The following is a 5,645-nucleotide window of genomic DNA, read 5'->3' as shown; positions in this document are numbered from 1 at the left end:
ATAAACAACAACAACAACAACAAAAAGCCCCTCCAAAGACTCTAAACAAATAATTAAAATAATGCAAAAGTAAGACCAGTTTTGATGTATGAAATAACAACCAACACGATGAAATGGATTCAGCAGCTGATTCAAATAGTGGCAGATTTTGGGTTGCAAAATAAGAGGCTGTAGAAACTAGACATAAATAGTAGGAAGCAATTAATATTCACAAAAGTATGCAAGGAAACACTGCTTCCTGTTATAGAGAAGAAAGATCCACTATTCCTGTGCAAGAAGTCATTTGACTTAAAAGGAGAGAATATATAAAGAAACAAATTATCTAAGGAGAAAAAACTCATTGATGTTAGGAAACGTTTGATGGTGACATGCAGGGAATGTCTGAGTCAGCCAGGAACAGAGGAAAAGAACAATGTATTCGAGAATTTTAGTCACAGTTGGGTGAGGGGGGTATTGGCTCTAAATGGTACAGTAGGTAAAGGTGCTTGCAAACAATGCTGATGATCCAAGTTTGACTCCTGGAACCTATGTGGTAGAAGTATAAAAACAATCCCAGCACATTGCATTCTCGGCATCCATTTGACTGTTGTTATGAAGCATGTGTTTCCACACCCACACAAATGAATAGATTTAATAAATAAATAATTGCAAAAAGCAAACTACATGTGAAGAAAATTTGAAGTCAGCTCTATTCTATATAAATCTCCTCAGAAATACATAGATATATGCACATAGAATATGTACCCATGTCAAGATGTTCAAAGGTCACCTAATAGTATTTACACATTCTGTGTTGAGGTGTGGATCCCAGTATATAGCATAACACAGTGAGATAGAGCAGCATACCTCAAATCAATATTCCCTGGAACATTTTCTTTTTCCATTTAGCTGTAACCAAAGTATCTCCAGTAAAATAAACTTGGAAAGTCCAGGACACTCAACCCTAAGTAGATGCCAGGATGTCACTACCTCTTACCACCAATGCAAGCTCTTATCCCTCATCAGCTAAGCATGATTGGGTTGAGTCAACATGTATTCATTTTACAATGCTATTAATCCCGAGGGATATGTACTATTGTTCCTCTTTTACACTGACATGGAAACTGAAAACTATTAAGATGAAATTATGTGTTTTGATATTGAAATAGCTGTATATGAGAGATAGGACTATTCCTGGTTCATAGTCTGTGTTATTAATCTTATCAATAAAAACAGGAAGCAAAGAATAAAGGGAACATGAAACATTTTTATTTTGATGGAAACTCATCAGTATTCTATACCACGCTGTTGAGCATGATATGCAAAGTATAACATGACTAATAATGTGCATTGAATAACATGTGTGTATGTATGTATGCATGCATGTATGTATGTATATATATATAAATTAAGACAGCATACAGTTATCTAATAGAAAATTTATAAAAACAGTAGTAAATACTCATAAAACTTTATAATTTCTTAGACAGATAAAATAGCATATTTTACATAGAACTAGGACATGCATTTTATAGATTTCATATTTCTTGGTAGCAATACAACTAAACTATTAATTACTAACTGTAGCAGTTACATCATTGTAGCTGCTGAAGTGGGGTCTTGAAATAATGGTCCTTAAAGGGATAGATGTTTATTTCTCTCTTACAATAATAATTTTATACATTTTCAGAGCAGGTAGAGTAGATCCTTGGAGACCAGGACTTGTATTTGCTCACTCCAGACTTTGCTGTTTTCACCTGAGGTCCAGGTGGGGCAGTCCAGATCCTTCTCCTTCGGGTCTGCATTTTAGGAATCAGGAAGAAGACAAAAACTTCGGTTAACAGTCGGTGTTCACATCCCTTACCTTCCCAGATGCCTCACTCAATCCTTGGTAAGATGGCTATGCACAGCTACAAAAGCAGCTGAGATGTGGCACTCAGTCAAAATAAATGCCAATACATAAGAAGACTGTTGTAAGACTGGAGCTGTGGGTCAGTCTGAGGAATTTTGGTAAGGTGGGGAGAGGGGGAATTCCCCTAACTCGTGTCAAGGTTAAAAATCATAATCGAATTCATAGAAAAACTTAATACAGTAAGATTCTGCCAGACCAGTACTTAGAAGAAAATATAATGCTTTAATGTTCTTCATGTTAAGCAAGAAAGAATGAAAATAGATTAATTCATCATTCCAGTAAAAAAAATAGAAATAATTTTTAAATGAGTATAAAATGTCAGGAATGAATTAATAAAGATACGATTGGAGATCAATAATTTATAAACGAGAGAAGAACAGTTGAGTGATAAATTTAAATGCTAGCTCTCCAACAGATCATTAAAAGAAATAAACTGCAGAAAAGGCAAGCCAATAAAAAAGAAAGATGCTAATCCTCGGCATTATGTATGACAAGGGGATATAATCACAAGAAGAAAAATAATGCTGTGCTTATACAAAAAGCCAGCAGTGTCTGCCAGGGCACCTCCCTTAGACCAGGACCCTCATTGCTAGGTACTTAAGGAGCCAAGCCCACAAAAACGGTACCTGTCAATACAGTGATTCATATGTTAATCTGTTATGGTAACAAAATCAAATTCAGCCTAAACAGTCTTGGAAACAGAGTAAAGAAGAGCTAGACATGCTGGTATATTCACCATTCTGAAGGCTGAGACGGGAAAATAGTGAGTTCAAGGCTACCCTGAGCTGCACATTGACTTTAAGATCATTTAGAGCACTATCTCTTCTTAAATAACGAAACAACAAAGAAACTGCAAAAGAAAAAAGGATGTTACTATTTTTCTAGTGCATTCTATATACCATTTTCTCTATTAGTACTTTTTCCTTTTAACATTCATTTGTGTTTAGTGTGTGTGTGTGTGTGTGTGTGTGCGTGCATGTGTTAGTGTATGTATGTGTGCATTCGCATACATGTGTGACTATATGAAAACGTGAAGGGAAATTCCATATACATACATTTAAAAAAGAAGTTATTAAATTATTTTAAAATAGAGTTAGGTTCTTAAACCAGAAAACTTCTGTAGGCAACACTATTGCACATTAATAAAAATCAACAAAAGGATATATATAGTTAAAAGATTGTCTTTATCAAATAGTCTGTAATATCTATGCTAGAATGATAAAGGTACAAATCAATGGCAAATAGAATGTAGATAAATGACAAATAGATAACAGATAAATAAGTAAATTAGAGATGATGTATAGGTAGAAAAGTATAGATAAATAGTCGATAAAAAGTAAAAAAAAAACAGACAAATAATTCCAACAATACAAATAGTCAATATTAACATAAAAAAGAATAAAATTCAACTAATTACTATTGAGGAGTGATAGAATAAACAAACAAGGCAAAAATTGGAAAAAAAAATCAGGATCTAAAAAACACAACCAATGACTGACTGGCATACATTGGCATACAAACCTGACTAAATACACATTATATTTAGATAAACAATGATCCCATCCAAAAATGAGTCTTAAGAAGTTCCAAATGCTAGGACTAGTCTTCTAACTGCTATTGATTTACATTTAAAAATAATAGGATAAAAAACTAGAAATCTCCAACTTCTGAAAATTAAGCCATTTAATCTTCAATAACATGAGAAAAAAAAGTCAATGAAGGTTAGATGGCCTATATGAAACACCAATAGAATATATAAAAAATGGAATGAAGATAAAACCATGTTCTCTAGAGAGTCTTAAGGTCTCATGTTAGAGAACAAAGGGGTTGATACTAAACATCTAAGCTTTTTTTCTTAAGAATTCTCCCAGCAAAGGTAATAGCACATTAAATATCATACAAAAGAGATTGACATAAAGAATAAAGAGCATAAATAAGTGAAATACAAAGCACACATATTATATATATACATTCAACCATACACAAAGTTCTTTTCTGATTTTGGATAATAAAATTACTAACTACCTACAGAGTTAATCAAATAAATTGAATAAAATATACTTACCAGTTTAAGAAACATTGTAAACATCATTATTAGTCCTACTGATAACTAAAAATAAAAATATTAAATGACCTTATAAAAATGTCCTTAATAAGGTAAAATGAACTATAAAAATTATAAGGCCTTCAAAAATACATAAGTATTTCAATAATATCATACCTGTTTTAAATAAATAAAATTTGAAAAATTTTCACAAGGAAACACTATTTCAACTGAATCCATCAAGTAACTTTTTAAAGTACATCACAGAAATAACAGAGTTTCTACAAAAATCCCACCAAAAATGATGAAAATAATGAGAGGAAACAATTTATGTAAAATCTGGCAAAATATTACAAAAATTAAAATCACAATGAACCACTTTCATGAATACAGATGAAAGTATGCTGACCAAAATATTAGCAAACTAAATAGAGCAGTACATGAAAATGGATCAGTTTTAATGGGGTTTCAACAATAAAAGAATACAAATAGTCAATATTAACATCAAAAAGAATAAGAAAACTTGTCATGTAAACAAATTAAAAGCTCAAGCTCAAAAACAAATCATAAAGCCTTTAAGTATTCAGAAAACAGATGAGATCTTCATTTGAAAATTGATCAGATCATTCAAATATTGTACATAGTTGCAGAGGTTTAAGAATAGTCAAGAGCATAAGATCAGCAAAATGACTCGATAGTTAGAGGCACTTGTTACTATGGCTGTAACATGGATTTGATTCCCAGGCCCCTCCTGATAAAAGGAGAGCATTGTCTGCTACAAGTCCTATTTTCTCACTTGTGCCCCCTACAGACAAATGCCCTCGGCACTCAACACACAAATAAATGTAATTTTAAATGCTTTTAAAGAATAGTCAAGAGTCTTATAGAAGAATGGCTTTATCAGTTATTGTCAATTTATGATCATTAAAACAGTATAGTCTTGATAATATAATATACTGAAGGAACTAATGTGAACTCAATTATATCCTTCATTCATGTAGTCATATGTCTAGGGAGGGCCACAGGCTATTGGAACGCAGGGAAGTGGTTCCATTGGATACACCCCCCCCCACACACACACATAATTAAAATTCCAGTAGAATAGAACAAAGCTGTAAAGCAATAAAAATCAATAAGGAAATTAACTATTTTGGAAAGAGTCAATGATTTATTAATCAGTACATATCATTAACATTACATTAAGGAGAAAGTGGTAAGTAAAACAGCATTACAGTTCAGTTATCAAGCTTTACTGTAGTAATTCGAAAAATGTTTGGCTGTGAAAAATGGCTCAGTGAACGTGCTTGCTTCACAAACTTGACAAAATAAATTCAATGTCTGTGATGCACAAAGAATCCACTCCTGAATATTGTCCTCTGACCCACGCACATGTGGCCTGGCTTGCACAAGAGCACAAACACACACACACACACACATACACACACACACACACACACACACACACACACACACCACAGAAATAGGCAATAATAAATAAATAAAATAGAAAATGAAAGATTATTCGGTAACTAAAAACATCATAGATAGAATTAAAGTCAAAACATATTAATAAATGACACATGCATATACATAAATCGAAAGTACCCAAATTCATCTAGGATATATAAGAACATTTTCAAATCTATATGAAACTGGAGAGGGAGGGGGGGAGGAGTGGGGGGAGGGGGAGAAGGGTTGGGAGGAGGGGGG

At 32.9% G+C, this 5,645-nt stretch overlaps 1 long non-coding RNA gene across 2 annotated transcripts in view; it reads right to left on the bottom strand.

Annotated features, from left to right (window-relative positions):
• Nucleotides 1–1,226: 1,226 nt before the first annotated feature.
• LOC113457221 overlaps nucleotides 1,227–5,645 on the bottom strand; it is a 15,555-nt gene continuing 11,136 nt past the window's right edge. For both annotated transcript variants that reach the window (XR_003377844.1, XR_003377845.1), the window contains one exon: nucleotides 1,227–1,778. This is a non-coding gene — a long non-coding RNA (uncharacterized LOC113457221). The remainder of the gene's footprint in view (nucleotides 1,779–5,645) is intronic.

Source organism: Microtus ochrogaster, chromosome 21 (genome assembly GCF_000317375.1).
Source record: "Microtus ochrogaster isolate Prairie Vole_2 chromosome 21, MicOch1.0, whole genome shotgun sequence".
NCBI lineage: Eukaryota > Metazoa > Chordata > Mammalia > Rodentia > Cricetidae > Microtus > Microtus ochrogaster.
The sequence above is the reverse complement of the archived record's forward strand: the minus strand, read 5'-3'. Positions and strand labels throughout refer to the sequence as shown.